Source organism: Heptranchias perlo, unplaced genomic scaffold, assembly GCF_035084215.1.
Source record: "Heptranchias perlo isolate sHepPer1 unplaced genomic scaffold, sHepPer1.hap1 HAP1_SCAFFOLD_97, whole genome shotgun sequence".
NCBI classification, from domain to species: Eukaryota; Metazoa; Chordata; class Chondrichthyes; order Hexanchiformes; family Hexanchidae; genus Heptranchias; species Heptranchias perlo.
Window position 1 is genome coordinate 841,411 of NW_027140014.1, and position 18,433 is coordinate 859,843.

The window sequence follows — 18,433 nt, forward strand, 5'->3', positions numbered from 1 at the left end:
GTCCAGTCCGAATGTCCAGTCCGAGTGTCTAGTCCAAGTTTCACGACCATGTGACGATTCCGAGTGTCCAGTCCGAGTGTCCAGTCCATGAGTCTATTCCATGTGTCCGGTCCATGTGTCCATTCCGATTGTGCAGTCTGAGTGTCCAGTACATGTGACCAGTCCGAGTGTCCAGTCGATGTGTCCAGTCTGAGGGTCCAGTCCATGTGTCCAGTCTGAGTGTCCAGTCCATGTGTCCAGTCTGAGTTTCCAGTCCGAATGACCCGTCTTTGTGCACTGACCCAGTTTCCAGTCCATGTGTCCAGTCCGAGTGAACAATCTGTGTGTCCAGTACGAGTGCCCAATCCATGTTTCCAGTCCGAGTGTCCAGTCCGAGTTTCCAGTCCATGTGTCCAGAGTGTCCAGACTATGTGTCTTGTGCAAATGTTCAGTCCATGTGTCCTGTCCGAGTGTCCAGTGCTCGTGTCCAGTCCATGTGGCCAGTCCATGACACCAGTCTGAATGTCCAGTCCGAATGTCCAGTCCATGTGTCCAGTCCATGAGTCAGGTCTGACTGTCCAATCCGAGTGCTCATTCTGAATGTCCAGTCCCAGTGTCCAGTCCATGTATCCAGACTGATTGTCCAGTCTGTGTGACCAGTCCGAATGGCCAGTCTGTGCGTCCAGTCCGAGTGCCCAGTCCGAGTGTCCAGCCCGAGTGTCCAGTCCATGTGTCCAGTCTGTGTGTACAGTGTGTCCAGTCTGTGTATCCACTCCGAGTGTTCAGTCCATGAGTCCAGTCCGAGTGTCCAGTCCATGTGGCTAGTCCGAGTGTCCAGTCGTGTGTCCAGTCCGAGTGTCCAGTCCGAGTGTCCAGTCAGAATGTCCAGTCCATGTGTCCAGTCTGTGCGTCCAATCCGAGTGTCCAGTCTGTGTATCAACTCCGGGTGTCCAGCCCTTGAGTCCAGTCCGAGTGTCCAGTCCATGTGTCCAGTCCATGAGTCCAGTCTGAGTGTCCAGCATGAGTGTCCAGTGGATGTGTCCAGTGCAAGTGTCCAGTCCGAGTGTCCAGTCCGAATGTCCATTCTGAGTGTCCAGTCGATGTGTCCAGTGCAAGTGTCCAGTCCATGAGTCCAGTCCGAGTGTCCAGTACATGTGTCCAGTCTATCTTCAATCCGAGTGTCCAGTACGTTTGTGCAGTCCGAGTCTCCAGCCTATGTGTCCAATGATAGTGTCCAGTCCCAGTGTCCAGTCTGAGTGTCTAGTCCATGTGTCCAGTCCCAGTGTCCAGTCTGAGTGTCTAGTCCAAGTGTCCCGAACATGTGTCCGTTCCAAGTGTCCAGTCCGAGTATCCAGTCAGAGTGACCATTCCACGTATCCCGTCCGAATGTCTGGCCATGAGTCCAGTCCGAGTGTCCAGTCTGAGCGTCCAGTCCATGTGTCCAGTTAGAGTGTCCAGATTATGTGTCTAGTGCAAGTGTCCAGTCCACGTGTCCAGTCCGAATGTCCACTCGGAGCGTTCAGTCCATGTATTCAGTCCGAGTGTCCAGTCTGAGCGTCGAGTCCATGTGTCCAGTCTGAGTGTCCAGTCCGAGTGACCAGTCTTTGCGTAAAGTCCGAGTGCCCTGTCCGAGTGTCCAGTCCGAGTGTCCAGTCCATGTGTCCAGTCTTTGTGCTCAATCCGATTGTCCAGTCCGAGTGTCCAGTCCATGAGTCCAGTCCGAGTGTCCAGTGCATGTGTCCAGTCCAAGTGTCCAGTCCGAGTGCCCAGTCCGAGTGTCCAGTCCGAGTGTCCTGTCCATGTGTCCAGTCTATGTGTCCAGTCCGAGTGTCCAGTTTGTGTGTCCAGTCCGAGTGCCTAGTCTGAGTGTCCAGTCCATGAGTCCAGTCCGAGTGTCCAGTCCATGTGTCCATTCCATGTGTCCAGTCCATGTGTCCATTCCGATTGTTCAGACTGAGTGTCCAGTACATGAGGCCAGTCTATGTGACCAGTCCGTGTGACCAGTCCAAGTGTCCAGTCTGTATGTCCAGTCCGAGTGCCCAGTCCGCGTGTCCACTCCGAGTGTCCAGTCCATTTATCCAGTCCATGCGTCCAGTCTATGTGTCCAGTCCGTGTGTCCAGTCTGAGCGTCCAGTCCATGTGTTCAGTCCGAGTGTCCAGACTGAGCGTCCAGTCCATGTGCCCAGTCCGAGTGTCCAGTCCGAGTGTCCAGTCCATATGTCCAGTCTCTGTGTCCAGTCGGACTGTCCAGTCTGAGTGTCCAGTCCATGTGTCCAGTCTGTGTGTCCAGTTCGAGTGCCTAGTCTGAGTGTCCAGTCCATGAGTCTATTCCATTTGTCCAGTCCATGTGTCCATTCCGTTTGTGCAGTCCGAGTGTCCAGTACATGTGGACAGTCTATGTGACCAGTCTATATGACCAGGCCGAGTGTCCAGTCGATGTGTCAATACTGAGGGTCCAGTGCATGTGTCCAATCTGAGTGTCCAGTCTGAGTGAGCATTCTTTGAGCACTGACCCAGCGTCCAGTCCATGTGTCCAGTCCGAGTGAACAGTCTGTGTGTCCAGTACGAGTGGCCAATCCATGTGTCCATTCCATCTGTCCTGTCCATGTGTCCATTCTGAGTGTGCAGTCCGAGGGTCCAGTCCATGTGTCCAGTCTGTGTGTCCAGTCTGTCTGTCCAGTTTGTGTCTGCAGTCCGAGTGTCCAGTCCGAGTGTCCAGTCCGAGTGTCCAGTCCATGTGTCCAGTCCGTGTGTCCAGTCCGTGTGTCCAGTTTGTGTGTCCAGTCCGAGTGCCCAGTCCGAGCGTCCAGTCCGAGTGTGCAGTCCATGTGTTCTGTGCGTCCACTCCGAGTGTCCAGTCCGAGTGTCCAGTCCATTTGTCCATTCCATGTGTCCAGTCCATGTGTCCAGTCCGAGTGTCCAGTCCGAGTGTCCTGTACATGTGTCCAGTCTGTGTGTCCAGTCCGAGTGTCCAGTTTGTTTGTCCAGTCCGCGTGCCTAGTCTGAGTGTCCAGTCCATGAGTCCATTCCATATGTCCAGTCCATGTGTCCATTCCGATTGTGCAGTCTGAGTGTCCAGTACATGCGGCCAGTATATGTGACCAGTCTATATGACCAGTCAGAGTGTCCAGTCGATGTGTCCAGTCTGAGGGTGCAGTCCATGTGTCCAGTCTGTGTGTCCAGTCTGTCTGTCCAGTTTGTGTCTGCAGTCCGAGTGCCCAGTCCGAGTGTCCAGACCGAGTGTCCTGTCCATGTGTCCAGTCCATGTGTCCATTCCGATTGTTCAGACCGAGTGTCCAGCACACGTGGCCAGTCGATGTGACCAGTCCGTGTGACCATTCCGAGTGTCCAGTCTATGTGACCAGTCCGAGTGTCCAGTCTATGTGTCCACTCCGAGTGTGTAGTTTGAGTGTCAACTCTGTGTGTCCAATCCGAGTTCCCAGATTATGTGTCGAGTGCAAGTGTCAAGTCCATGTGTCCAGTCCGAGTGTCCAGTCTGAGCGTCCAGTCCATGTGTCCAGTCCGAGTGTCCAGTCTGAGCGTCCAGTCCATGTGCACATTCCGAGTGTCCAGTCCGAGTGTCAAGTCCATGTGTCCAGTCTCTGTGTCCAATCCGAGTGTCCAGTCTGTGTATCCACTCCGAGTGTCCAGTCCGAGTGTCCAGTCCATGAGTCCAGTCCGAGTGTCCAGTGCATGTGTCCAGTCCGACTGCCAGTCTGAGTGTCCAGTCCATGTGTCCAGTCTGTGTGTCCAGTCCTTTTGTCCAGTCTGTGTGTCCAGTCCGAGTGCCTAGTCTGAGTGTCCAGTCTGTGTATCCACTCCGAGTGTCCAGGCCGATTGTCCAGTCCATGTGTCTATTCCATTTGTCCAGTCCATGTGTTCATTCCGGTTGTGCAGTCCGAGTGTCCTGTACATGTGGCCAGTCTATGTGACCAGTCTATATGACCAGACCGAGTGTCCAGTCGATGTGTCAATACTGAGGGTCCAGTCCATGTGTCCAATCTGAGTGTCCAGTCTGAGTGACCAGTCATTGTGCACTGACCCAGCGTCCAGTCCATGTGTCCAGTCCGAGTGAACAGTCTGTGTGTCCAGTACGAGTGTCCAGTCCATGTGTCCATTCTGTGCGTCCAATCCGAGTGTCCAGTCTGTGTATCCACTCCGAGTGTTCAGTCCGAGTGTCCACTCCAAGTGTCCATTCCATGTGTCCAGTCCATGTGTCCAGTCCAAGTGTCCAGTCCGTGTGTCCAGTCAGAGTGCCCATTCCACGTATCCCGTCCGAATGTCTGGCCATGATTCCAGTCCATGTGTCCAGTCCATGTGTCCAGTCCATGTGTCCAGTCAGAGTGTCCAGATTATGTGTCTCGTGCAAGTGTCCAGTCCACGTGTCCAGTCTGAGTGTCCAGTCCGAGTGACCAGTCTTTGCGTACAGGCCGAGTGCCCAGTCCGAGTGTCCAGTCCATGTGTCCAGTCTTTGTGCTCAATCCGAGTGTCTAGTCCGTGTATCCACTCCGAGTGTCCAGTCCGAGTGTCCAGTCCATGAGTCCAGTCCGAGTGTCCAGTACATGTGTCCAGTCCAAGTGTCCAGTCCGAGTGTCCAGTCCGTGTGTCCAGTCTGTGTGTCCAGTCCGAGTGTCCAGTCTGTGTGTCCAGTTTATGCCTGCAGTCCGAGTGCCCAGTCCGAGTCTCCAGTCCGAGTGTCCAGTCCATGTGTCCAGTCTGTGTGTCCAGTCCGAGTGTCCAGTCTGTGTGTTCAGTTTGTGTCTGCAGTCCGAATACCCAGTCCGAGTGTGCAGTCCATGTGTCCAGTCTGTGTGCCCAGTCAGAGTGTCCAGTCCGAGTCTGCAGTCCATGTGTCCATTCTGTGCGTCCAATCCGAGTGTCCAGTCTGTGTATGCACTCCGAGTGTTCAGTCCGAGTGTCCAGTCCAAGTGTCCATTCCATGTGTCCATTCCATGTGTCCAGTCCAAGTGTTCAGTCTGTGTGTCCAGTCGATGTGTCCAGTCTGTGTCCAGTCTGTGTATCCACTCCGAGTGTTCAGTCCATGAGTCCAGTCCGAGTGTCCAATCCATGTGTCCATTCCATGTGTCCAGTCCAAGTGTTCAGTCTGTGTGTCCAGTCCGAATGTCCAGTCCATATGTCCAGTCTGTGTGTCCAATCCGAGTGTCCAGTCTGTGTATCAACTCCGGATGTCCAGTCCTTGAGTCCAGTCCGAGTGTCCAGTCCATGTGCCCAGTCCATGAGTCCAGTCTGAGTGTCCAGCCCGAGTGTCCAGTCCATGTGTCCAGACCATGAGTCCAGTCCGAGTGTTCAATCCGAATGTCCTGTACATGTGTCTAGTCTGTGTGGCCAGTCCGAGTGTCCAGTTTGTTTGTCCAGTCCGAGTGCCTAGTCTGAGTGTCCAGTCCATGATTCCAGTCCGATTGTCCATTCCTTGTGTCCATTCCATGTGTCCAGTCCATGTGTCCATTCCGATTGTTCAGACCGAGTGTCCAGTACATGTCGCCAGTCTATGTGACCAGTCCGTGTGACCATTCCGAGTGTCCAGTCGATGTGTCCAGTCTATGTGACCAGTCTATGTGACCAGTCCGAGTGTCCAGTCTGTATCTCCAGTCTGAGTGTCCAGTCCATGTGTCTATTCCATTTGTCCAGTCCATGTGTCCATTCCGATTGTGCAGTCCGAGTGTCCAGTACATGTGGCCAGTCTATGTGACCAGTCTATATGACCAGTCCGAGTGTCCAGTCGATGTGTCCAGTCTGAGGGTCCAGTCCATGTGTCTAGTCTTTGTGCTCAATCCGAGTGTCCATTCTGTGTATCCACTCCGAGTGTCCAGTCCGAGTGTCCAGTCCATGAGTCCAGTCCGAGTGTCCAATCCATGTGTCCATTCCATGTGTCCAGTCCAAGTGTTCAGTCTGTGTGTCCAGTCCGAATGTCCAGTCCATGTGTCCAGTCTGTGTGTCCAATCCGAGTGTCCAGTCTGTGTATCAACTCCGGATGTCCAGTCCTTGAGTCCAGTCCGAGTGTCCAGTCCATGTGCCCAGTCCATGAGTCCAGTCTGAGTGTCCAGCCCGAGTGTCCAGTCCATGTGTCCAGACCATGAGTCCAGTCCGAGTGTCCAATCCGAATGTCCTGTACATGTGTCTAGTCTGTGTGGCCAGTCCGAGTGTCCAGTTTGTTTGTCCAGTCCGAGTGCCTAGTCTGAGTGTCCAGTCCATGATTCCAGTCCGATTGTCCATTCCTTGTGTCCATTCCATGTGTCCAGTCCATGTGTCCATTCCGATTGTTCAGACCGAGTGTCCAGTACATGTCGCCAGTCTATGTGACCAGTCCGTGTGACCATTCCGAGTGTCCAGTCGATGTGTCCAGTCTATGTGACCAGTCTATGTGACCAGTCCGAGTGTCCAGTCTGTATCTCCAGTCTGAGTGTCCAGTCCATGTGTCTATTCCATTTGTCCAGTCCATGTGTCCATTCCGATTGTGCAGTCCGAGTGTCCAGTACATGTGGCCAGTCTATGTGACCAGTCTATATGACCAGTCCGAGTGTCCAGTCGATGTGTCCAGTCTGAGGGTCCAGTCCATGTGTCCAGTCTTTGTGCTCAATCCGAGTGTCCATTCTGTGTATCCACTCCGAGTGTCCAGTCCGAGTGTCCAGTCCATGAGTCCAGTCCGAGTGTCCAATCCATGTGTCCATTCCATGTGTCCAGTCCAAGTGTTCAGTCTGTGTGTCCAGTCCGAATGTCCAGTCCATGTGTCCAGTCTGTGTGTCCAATCCGAGTGTCCAGTCTGTGTATCAACTCCGGATGTCCAGTCCTTGAGTCCAGTCCGAGTGTCCAGTCCATGTGCCCAGTCCATGAGTCCAGTCTGAGTGTCCAGCCCGAGTGTCCAGTCCATGTGTCCAGACCATGAGTCCAGTCCGAGTGTCCAATCCGAATGTCCTGTACATGTGTCTAGTCTGTGTGGCCAGTCCGAGTGTCCAGTTTGTTTGTCCAGTCCGAGTGCCTAGTCTGAGTGTCCAGTCCATGATTCCAGTCCGATTGTCCATTCCTTGTGTCCATTCCATGTGTCCAGTCCATGTGTCCATTCCGATTGTTCAGACCGAGTGTCCAGTACATGTCGCCAGTCTATGTGACCAGTCCGTGTGACCATTCCGAGTGTCCAGTCGATGTGTCCAGTCTATGTGACCAGTCTATGTGACCAGTCCGAGTGTCCAGTCTGTATCTCCAGTCTGAGTGTCCAGTCCATGTGTCTATTCCATTTGTCCAGTCCATGTGTCCATTCCGATTGTGCAGTCCGAGTGTCCAGTACATGTGGCCAGTCTATGTGACCAGTCTATATGACCAGTCCGAGTGTCCAGTCGATGTGTCCAGTCTGAGGGTCCAGTCCATGTGTCCAGTCTTTGTGCTCAATCCGAGTGTCCATTCTGTGTATCCACTCCGAGTGTCCAGTCCGAGTGTCCAGTCCATGAGTCCAGTCCGAGTGTCCAGTACATGTGTCCAGTCCGAGTGTCCAGTCTGTGTGTCCAGTTTATGCCTGCAGTCCGAGTCTCCAGTCCGAGTGTCCAGTCCGAGTATCCAGTCTGTGTGTTCAGTTTGTGTCTGCAGTCCGAATGCCCAGTCCGAGTGTCCAGTTCGAGTGTTCAGTCCGAGTGTCCAGTCCAAGTGTCCATTCCATGTGTCCAGTCCATGTGTCCAGTCCAAGTGTTCAGTCCGTGTATCCAGTCCATGTGTCCATTCCATATGTCCAGTCCATGTGTCCAGTCCGAGTGTCCAGTCCGAATGTCCAGTCCATGTGTCTAGTCAGTGTGTCCAGTCCGAGTGTCCAGTTTGTTTGTCCAGTCCGAGTGCCTAGTCTGAGTGTCCAGTCCATGAGTCCAGTCCGAGTGTCCAGTCCATGTGTCCATTCCATGTGTCCAGTCCATGTGTCCATTCCGATTGTTCAGTCCGAGTGTCCAGTACATGTGGCCAGTCTATGTGACCAGTCTATGTGACCAGTCCGAGTATCCAGTCGAAGTGTCCAGTCTATGTGACCAGTCGATGTGTCCAGTCTATGTGACCTGTTCGAGTGTCCAGTCTATGCGAGTGTGCAGTCCGAGTGCACAGTCCATGTGTCCAGTCTGCGTGTCCATTCCGAGTGTCCAGTTTGTGTGTCCAGTCCGAGTGCCCAGTCCGAGTGTCCAGTCCGAGTGTCCTGTCCATGTGTCCAGTCTATGTGTCCAGTCCGAGTGTCCAGTCTATGTGTCCAGTCCGAGTGTCCAGTTTGTGTGTCCAGTCCGAGTGCCTAGTCTGAGTGTCCAGTCCATGAGTCCATTCCGATTGTTCAGACTGAGTGTCCAGTACATGTGGCCAGTCTATGTGACCAGTCCGAGTGCCCAGTCCGCGTGTCCACTCCGAGTGTCCAGTCCATTTATCCAGTCCATGCATCCAGTCTATGTGACCAGTCCGAGTGTCCAGTCTATGTGTCCACTCCGAGTGTTTAGTTTGAGTGTCCACTCCGTGTGTCCAATCCGAGTTCCCAGATTATGTGTCTAGTGCAAGTGACAAGTCTATGTGTCCAGCCCGTGTGTCCAGTCTGAGCGTCCAGTCCATGTGTCCAGTCCAAGTGTCCAGTCTGAGCGTCCAGTCCATGTGCCCAGTCCGAGTGTCCAGTCCATATGTCCAGTCTCTGTGTCCAATCCGAGTGTCCAGTCTGTGTATCCACTGCGAGTGTCCAGTCCGAGTGTCCAGTCCATGAGTCCAGTCCGAGTGTCCAGTCCATGTGTCCAGTCCGACAGTCCAGTCTGAGTGTCCAGTCCATGTGTCCAGTCTGTGTGTCCAGTCCGAGTGTCCAGTCTGTGTGTCCAGTTCGAATGCCTAGTCTGAGTGTCCAGTCCATGAGTCTATTCCATTTGTCCAGTCCATGTGTCCATTCCGGTTGTGCAGTCCGAGTGTCCAGTATATGTGGCCAGTCTATGTTACCAGTCTATATGACCAGGCCGAGTGTCCAGTCGATGTGTCAATACTGAGGGTCCAGTCCATGTGTCCAATCTGAGTGTCCAGTCTGAGTGAGAATTCTTTGTGCACTGACCCAGCGTCCAGTCCATGTGTCCAGTCCGAGTGAACAGTCTGTGTGTCCAGTACGAGTGGCCAATCCATGTGTCCATTCCATGTGTCCAGTCCATGTGTCCATTCTGAGTGTGCAGTCCGAGGGTCCAGTCCATGTGTCCAGTCTGTGTGTCCAGTCTGTCTGTCCAGTTTGTGTCTGCAGTCCGAGTGTCCAGTCCGAGTGTCCAGTCCGAGTGTCCAGGCCATGTGTCCAGTCTGTGTGTCCAGTCCGTGTGTCCAGTTTGTGTGTCCAGTCCGAGTGCCCAGTCCGAGCGTCCAGTCCGAGTGTGCAGTCCATGTGTCCAGTCTGTGCGTCCACTCCAAGTGTCCAGTCCGAGTGTCCAGTCCATTTGTCCATTCCATGTGTCCAGTCCATGTGTCCAGTCCGAGTGTCCAGTCCGAGTGTCCTGTACATGTGTCCAGTCTGTGTGTTCATTCCGAGTGTCCAGTTTGTTTGTCCAGTCCGAGTGCCTAGTCTGAGTGTCCAGTCCATGAGTCCATTCCATATGTCCAGTCCATGTGTCCATTCCGATTGTGCAGTCTGAGTGTCCAGTACATGTGGCCAGTCTACGTGACCAGTCTATGTGACCAGTCCGAGTGTCCTGTCGAAGTGTCCAGTCTATGTGACCAGTCGATGTGTCCAGTCTATGTGACCTGTTCGAGTGTCCAGTCTATGCGAGTGTGCAGTCCGAGTGCACAGTCCATGTGTCCAGTCTGTGTGTCCATTCCGAGTGTCCAGTTTGTGTGTCCAGTCCGAGTGCCTAGTCCGAGTGTCCAGTCCGAGTGTGCAGTCCATGTGTCCAGTCTGTGCGTCCACTCCGAGTGTCAAGTCCGAGTGTCCAGTCCATTTGTCCATTCCATGTGTCCAGTCCATGTGTCCAGTCCGAGTGTCCTGTACATGTGTCCAGTCTGTGTGTCCAGTCCGAGTGACCAGTTTGTATGTCCAGTCCAAGTGCCGAGACTGAGTGTCCAGTCCATGAGCCAGTCCGATTGTCAGGTCCGAGTGTCCAGTCCATGTGTCTATTCCATTTGTCCAGTCCATGTGTCCATTCCGATTGTGCAGTCCGAGTGTCCAGTACATGTGGCCAGTCTATGTGACCAGTCTATATGACCAGTCCGAGTGTCCAGTCGATGTGTCCAGTCTGAGGGTCCAGTCCATTTGTCCAGTCTGTGTGTCCAGTCTGTCTGTCCAGTTTGTGTCTGCAGTCCGAGTGCCCAGTCCGAGTGTCCAGTCCGATTGTCCAGTCCATGTGTCCAGTCTGTGCGTCCAGTCCGAGTGTCCAGTTTGTGTGTCCAGTCCGAGTGCCCAGTCCGAGTGTCCAGTCCGAGTGTCCTGTCCATGTGTCCAGTCTATGTGTCCAGTCCGAGTGTCCAGTTTGTGTGTCCAGTCCGAGTGCCTAGTCTGAGTGTCCAGTCCATGAGTCCAGTCCGAGTGTCCAGTCCATGTGTCCATTCCATGTGTCCAGTCCATGTGTCCATTCCGATTGTTCAGACTGAGTGTCCAGTACATGTGGCCAGTCTATGTGACCAGTCCGTGTGACCAGTCCAAGTGTCCAGTCTGTATGTCCAGTCCGAGTGCCCAGTCCGCGTGTCCACTCCGAGTGTCCAGTCCATTTATCCAGTCCATGCGTCCAGTCTATGTGTCCAGTCCGTGTGTCCAGTCTGAGCGTCCAGTCCATGTGTACAGTCCGAGTGTCCAGACTGAGCGTCCAGTCCATGTGCCCAGTCCGAGTGTCCAGTCCGAGTGTCCAGTCCATATGTCCAGTCTCTGTGTCCAATCCGAGTGTCCAGTCTGTGTATCCACTCCGAGTGTCCAGTCCGAGTGTCCAGTCCATGAGTCCAGTCCGAGTGTCCAGTCCATGTGTCCAGTCGGACTGTCCAGTCTGAGTGTCCAGTCCATGTGTCCAGTCTGTGTGTCCAGTTCGAGTGCCTAGTCTGAGTGTCCAGTCCATGAGTCTATTCCATTTGTCCAGTCCATGTGTCCATTCAGTTTGTGCAGTCCGAGTGTCCAGTACATGTGGCCATTCTATGTGACCAGTCTATATGACCAAGCCGAGTGTCCAGTCGATGTGTCAATACTGAGGGTCCAGTCCATGTGTCCAATCTGAGTGTCCAGTCTGAGTGAGCATTCTTTGAGCACTGACCCAGCGTCCAGTCCATGTGTCCAGTCCGAGTGAACAGTCTGTGTGTCCAGTACGAGGGTCCAGTCCATGTGTCCAGTCTGTGTATCCAGTCTGTCTGTCCATTTTGTGTCTGCAGTCCGAGTGTCCAGTCCGAGTGTCCAGTCCGAGTGTCCAGTCCATGTGTCCAGTCCGTGTGTCCAGTCCGTGTGTCCAGTTTGTGTGTCCAGTCCGAGTGCCCAGTCCGAGCGTCCAGTCCGAGTGTGCAGTCCATGTGTTCTGTGCGTCCACTCCGAGTGTCCAGTCCGAGTGTCCAGTCCATTTGTCCATTCCATGTGTCCAGTCCATGTGTCCAGTCCGAGTGTCCAGTCCGAGTGTCCTGTACATGTGTCCAGTCTGTGTGTCCAGTCCGAGTGTCCAGTTTGTTTGTCCAGTCCGCGTGCCTAGTCTGAGTGTCCAGTCCATGAGTCCATTCCATATGTCCAGTCCATGTGTCCATTCCGATTGTGCAGTCTTAGTGTCCAGTACATGCGGCCAGTATATGTGACCAGTCTATATGACCAGTCAGAGTGTCCAGTCGATGTGTCCAGTCTGAGGGTGCAGTCCATGTGTCCAGTCTGTGTGTCCAGTCTGTCTGTCCAGTTTGTGTCTGCAGTCCGAGTGCCCAGTCCGAGTGTCCAGACCGAGTGTCCTGTCCATGTGTCCAGTCCATGTGTCCATTCCGATTGTTCAGAACAAGTGTCCAGCACACGTGGCCAGTCGATGTGACCAGTCCGTGTGACCATTCCGAGTGTCCAGTCTATGTGACCAGTCCGAGTGTCCAGTCTATGTGTCCACTCCGAGTGTGTAGTTTGAGTGTCAACTCTGTGTGTCCAATCCGAGTTCCCAGATTATGTGTCGAGTGCAAGTGTCAAGTCCATGTGTCCAGTCCGAGTGTCCAGTCTGAGCGTCCAGTCCATGTGTCCAGTCCGAGTGTCCAGTCTGAGCGTCCAGTCCATGTGCCCATTCCGAGTGTCCAGTCCGAGTGTCAAGTCCATGTGTCCAGTCTCTGTGTCCAATCCGAGTGTCCAGTCTGTGTATCCACTCCGAGTGTCCAGTCCGAGTGTCCAGTCCATGAGTCCAGTCCGAGTGTCCAGTGCATGTGTCCAGTCCGACTGCCAGTCTGAGTGTCCAGTCCATGTGTCCAGTCTGTGTGTCCAGTCCTTTTGTCCAGTCTGTGTGTCCATTCCGAGTGCCTAGTCTGAGTGTCCAGTCCATGAGTCCAGTCCGAGTGTCCAGGCCGATTGTCCAGTCCATGTGTCTGTTCCATTTGTCCAGTCCATGTGTTCATTCCGGTTGTGCAGTCCGAGTGTCCTGTACATGTGGCCAGTCTATGTGACCAGTCTATATGACCAGACCGAGTGTCCAGTCGATGTGTCAATACTGAGGGTCCAGTCCATGTGTCCAATCTGAGTGTCCAGTCTGAGTGACCAGTCATTGTGCACTGACCCAGCGTCCAGTCCATGTGTCCAGTCCGAGTGAACAGTCTGTGTGTCCAGTACGAGTGCCCAATCCATGTGTCCATTCCATGTGTTCAGTCCATGTTTCCAGACTGTGAGTCCAGTCTGTGTGTCCAGTTTGTGTCTGCAGTCCGAGTGTCCAGTCCGATTGTCCAGTCCGAGTGTCCAGTCCATGTGTCCAGTCTGTGTGTCCAGTCCGTGTGTCCAGTTTGTGTGTCCAGTCCGAGTGCCCAGTCCGAGCGTCCAGTCCGAGTGTACAGTCCATGTGCCAGACTGTGCGTCCACTCCGAGTGTCCAGTCCGAGTGTCCAGTCCATGTGTCCATTCCATGTGTAAAGTACATGTGTCCAGTCCGAGTGTCCAGTCCGAGTGTCCTGTACATGTGTCCAGTCTGTGTGTCCAGTCCAAGTGCTTAGTCTGAGTGTCCAGTCCATGAGTCCAGTCCGAGTGTCCAGTACATGTGGCCAGTCTATGTGGCCAGACCGAGTGTCCAGTCGATGTGTCCAGTCTATGTGACCAGTCTATTTGTCCAGTCTATATGACCTCTCCGAGTGTCCAGCCTATGTGTCCACTCCGAGTGACCAGTCTGAATGTCCAGTCTGTGTGTCCACTCCGATTATTCGAGACCGAGTGTCCAGTCCGAATGTCCAGTCCGAGTGTCTAGTCCAAGTGTCGCGACCATGTGACGATTCCGAGTGTCCAGTCCCAGTGTCCAGTCCATGAGTCTATTCCATGTGTCCAGTCCATGTGTCCATTCCGATTGTGCAGTCCGATTGTCCAGTACATGTGGCCAGTCAATGTGACCAGTCTATATGACCAGGCCGAGTGTCCAGTCGATGTGTCCAGTCTGAGGTTCCAGTCCATGTGTCCAGTCAGAGTGTCCAGTCCGAGTGACCAGTCTTTGTGCACTGACCCAGTGTCCATTCCGAGCGAACAATCTGTGTGTCCAGTACGAGTGCCCAATCCATGTGTCCAGTCTGTGTGTCCAGTCCGAGTGTCCAGTTTGTGTGTCCAGTCCGAGTGCCTAGTCTGAGTCTGCAGTCCATGAGTCCAGTCCGAGTGTCCAGTCCATGTGTCTATTCCATGTGTCCAGTCCATGTGTCCATTGCGATTGTGCAATCCGAGTATCCAGTACATGTGGCCAGTCGCTGTGACCAGTCGATATGACCAGTCCGAGTGTCCAGTCGATGTGTCCAGTCCGAGTAACCAGTCTTTGTGACTGACCCAGCGTCCAGTCCATGTGTCCAGTCCGAGTGAACAGTCTGTGTGTCCAGAACGAGTGCCCAATCCATGTGTCCATTCCATGTGTTCACTCCATGTGTCCATTCTGAGTGTGCAGTCCGAGGGTCCAGTCCATGTGTCCAGTCTGTGTGTCCAGTCTGTGTGTCCAGTTTGTGTCTGCAGTCCGAGTGCCCAGTCCGAGTGGCCAGTCCGAGTGTCCAGTCTATGTGTCCAGTCTGTGTGTCCAGTCCGAGTGTCCATTTTGTGTGTCCAGTCCGAGTGCCCAGCCCGAGTGTCTAGTCCGAGTGTGCAGTCCATGTGTCCAGTCTGTGGGTCCAATCCGAGTGTCCAGTCTGTGTATCCACTCCGAGTGTCCGGTCCGAGTGTCCAGTCCATGTGTCCATTCCATGTGTCCAGTCCATGTGTCCAATCCGAGTGTGCAGTCCGAGTGTCCTGTACATGCGTCCAGTCTGTGTGTCCAGTCCGAGTGTCCAGTTTGTTTGTCAAATCCAAGTGCCTTGTTTGGGGTGTCCAGTCCATGAGTCCAGTCCGAGTGTCCAGTCCATGTGTCTATTCCATGTGTCCAGTCCATGTGTCCATTCCGATTGTTCAGTCCGAGTGTCCAGTACATGTGGCCAGTCTATGTGACCAGTCCGAGTGTCCAGTCTGTATTTCCAGTCCGAGTGCCCAGTCCGAGTGTCCACTCCGAGTGTCCAGGTCATTTGTCCAGTCCATGTGCCCAGTCCATTTGACCTGTCCGAGTGTCCAGTCTATGTGTCCACTCCGAGTGTCGAGTTTGAGTGTCCACTCTGTGTGTCCAATCCGAGCGTCCAGATTATGTGTCTAGTGCAAGTGTCCAGTCTTTGCGACCAGTCCGAGTGTCCAGTCGATGTGTCCAGTCCATGTGACCAGTCTATGTGTCCAGTCTGTGTGACCTGTCCGAGTGTCCAGTCTATGTGTCCACTCCGAGTGTTCAGTCCGAATGTCCAGTCCGAGTGTCTAGTCCAAGTGTCCCGACCATGTGACGAGTCCGAGTGTCCAGTCCAAGTGTCCAGAGCATGAGTTCAATGCGATTGTCCAGTGCTAGTGTCCAGTCCATGTATCCAGTCCATGACTCCAGTCTGAATGTCCAGTCCGAGTGTCCACGCCATGTATCCAGTCAGAGTGTCCAGACGATGTGTCTTGCGCAAGTGTCCAGTCCATGTGTCCAGTCCATGAGTCCGGTCTGAGTGTACAGTCCGAATGTCCAGTCCGAATGCCCAGTCCATGTGTTAAGTCCGAGTGTCCAGTCCGAATGTCCAGTCCATGTGTCCAGTCCGAGTGTCCAGTCTGTGTGTCGAGTCCAAGTGTCCCGACAATGTGTCCAATCCGAGTGTCCAGTCCGAGTGTCCAGTCCATGACTCCAGTCCGAGTGTCCAGTCCGAGTGTCCAATCCGAGTGTCCAGTCCGAGTGTCCAGTCCATGACTCCAGTCCGAGTGTCCAGTCCATGACTCCAGTCCGAGTGTCCAGTCCATGACTCCAGTCCGAGTGTCCAGTCCATGTGTTCAATCCGGGTGACCAGTCTTTGTGTCCTGTCCCAGTGTCCAGTCCATGTGTCCAGTTCGAATGAACAGTCTGTGTGTCCAGTCCGAGTGCCCAATCCATGTGTCCATCCCATGTGTCCAGTCTGTGTGTCCAGTCCGAGTGTCCAGTTCGAGTATCCATACATGTGTCCAGTCCGTGTGTCCATTCCATGTGTCCAGTCTGTGTGTCCAGTCCGAGTTTCCAATCTGTCTTTCCAGTCCGAGTGTCCACTCAGCGTGTGCAGTCAAAGATTCCAGTCCGAGTGTACAGTCCGAGTGTCCAGTCCGATTGTCCAGTCCAATTGTCCAGTCACTGTATCCAGTCCGAATATCCAGTTCGAGTCTCCAGTCCATGTGTCCAGTCTGTGTGCCCAGTCCCAGTTTCCAGTCTGTGTGTTCACAACGAGTGTCCAGTCTGTGTGTCCAGTCCGAGTGTCCAGTCTGTGCGTCCAGTCCGAGCCTCTGGTCCTAAAGTCTAGTTCATTGTCCCGACCGTGTGACCAGGCCGTGTGTCCAGTCTGAGTGTCCAGTCCGAATGTCCAGTCCGAGTGTCCAATCCGAATGTACAGTCCGGGTGCCCATTCCGAGTAACCAATCCATGTGTCCAGTCCAAGTGTCCAGTCTGAGTGTCCAGTTCGAGTGTCCTCTCCAGGTGTCCAGTTCGATTGTCCAGTCCATGTATCCAGTCTGAGTGTCCAGTCAATGTGTCCAGTCCGAGTGTCCAGTCCAAGTGTCCAGTCCATGTGTCAAGTCTGATTGTCCAATCCATGTGTCCAGTCCGAGAGTCCAGTCCGAATGTCCAGTCCGAGTGTCCCGTCTATGTGTCCAGTGCAAGTTTTCAGTCCATATGACCTGTCCGATTGTCCAGTCCGAGTGCCCAGTCTATTTGTCCAGTCCGAGTGTCCAGTCCATGTGTCCAGTCTGTGTCTCCAGTGCGAGTGTCCAGTCCGAGAGTCTAGTCTGTGTCTCCAGTCCGAGTATCCATTCTGTGTGTCCAGTCTGAGTGCCCAGTCCATGTGTCCAGTCCGTGTGTCCAGTCCAAGTGTCCAGTCCATGTGTCCAGTCTGTGTCTCCAGTGCGAGTGTCCAGTCCGAGTGTCTAGTCTGTGTCTCCAAGCCGAGTATCCAGTCTCTGTTTCCAGTCCGAGTGCCCAGTCTATGTGTCCAGTCCGAGTTTCCAGTCCATGTGTCCAGTCAGAGTGTCCAGACTATGTGTCTTGCGCAAGTGTCCAGTCCATGTGTCCAGTCCGAGTTTCCAGTCCAAGAGTCCAATGCGAGTGTCCAGTGCTAGTGTCCAGTCCATGTGTTCAGTCCATGACTCCAGTCTGAATGTCCAGTCAGAATGTCCAGTCCATGTGTCTAGTCCATGAGTCCAGTTTGACTGTCCAGTTCGATTGTCCAGTCCGAATGTCCAGTCCATGTGTTCAGTCCGAGTGACCATTCTGCATGTCCAGTCCATGTATCCAGACTGAGTGTCCAGTCTTTGTGTCCAGTCCGAGTGCCCAGTCTGCGTGTCCAGTCCGAGTGCCCAGTCCGTGTGTCCAGTCCGAATGTCCAGTCCATGTGTCCAGTCTGTGTGTCCAATCCGTGTATCCAGTCCGTGTATCCACTCCGGGTGTCCAGTCAATGAGTCAAGTCCAAGTGTCCAGTCCATGCGTCTCGTCCATGAGTCCAGTTTGAGTGTCCATTCCGAGTGTCCAGACCATGTGTCCAGACCATGAGTCCAATCCGAGTGTCCAGTCCGAATGTCCATTCTGAGTGTCCAGTCTATGTGTCCAGTGCAAGTGTCCAGTCCATGAGTCCAGCCCGAGTGTCCAGTCCGAATGTCCAGTACATCTGTCCAGTCCGAGTGTCCAGTCCGAATGTCCAGACCATGTGTCCAGTCTATCTTCAATTCGAGTGTCCAGTACGTTTGTCCAGTCCGAGTCTCCAGTCTATGTGTCCAATCATAGTGTCCAGTCCCAGTGACCAGTCTGAGAGTCCAGTCCATGTGTCCAGTCCGAGTGTCCAGTCAGAGTGTCCATTCCACGTATCCCGTCCGAATGTCTGGCCATGAGTCCAGTCAGAGTGTCCAGTCCATGAGTCTAGTCCGAGTGTCCAGTCCATATGTCCAGTCAGAGTGTCCAGATTATGTGTCTAGTGCAAGTGTCCAGTCCACGTGTCCAGTCCGAATGTTCACTCGGAGCGTTGAGTCCATGTATTCAGTCCGAGGGTCCAGTCTGAGCGTCGAGTCCATGTGTCTAGTCCGAGTGTCCAGTCTGAGTGTCCAGTCCGAGTGCCCAGTCTGAGTGTCCAGTCCGAGTGACCAGTCTTTGTGTCCAGTCCGAGTGTCCAGTCTGAGTGTCCAGTCCGAGTGTCCAGTCTGAGTGTCCAGTCCGAGTGTCCAGTCTGAGTGTCCAGTCCGAGTGACCAGTCTTTGTGTACAGTCCGAGTGCCCAGTCCATGAGTCCATTTCGAGTGTCCAGTACATGTGTCCAGTCTGTGTGTCCAGTCCGAGTGTCCAGTTTGTGTGTCCAGTCCGAGTGCCAAGTCTGATTGTCCAGCCCATGAGTCCAGTCCGAGTGTCCAGTCCATGTGTCTAATCCATGTGTCCAGTCCATGTGTCCATTCCGATTGTGCTGTCCGAGTGTCCAGTACCTGTGGCCAGTCTATGTGACCAATCTATATGACCAGTCCGAGTGTCCAGTCGATGTGACCAGACTGAGGGTCCAATCCATGTGTCCAGTCTGAGTGTCCAGTCCGAGTGACCAGTCTTTGTGCACTGACCCAGCGCCCAATCCATGTGTACAGTCCGAGTGAACAGTCTGTGTGTCTAGTCCGATTGCCCAATCCATGGGTCCATTCCATGTGTCCAGTCCATGTGTCCACTCTGAGTGTGCAGTCCGAGGGTCCAGTCCATGTGTCCAGTCGGTGTGTCCAGTCCGAGTGTCCAGTCTGTGTGTCCAGTTTGTGTCTGCAGTCCGAATGCCCAGTCC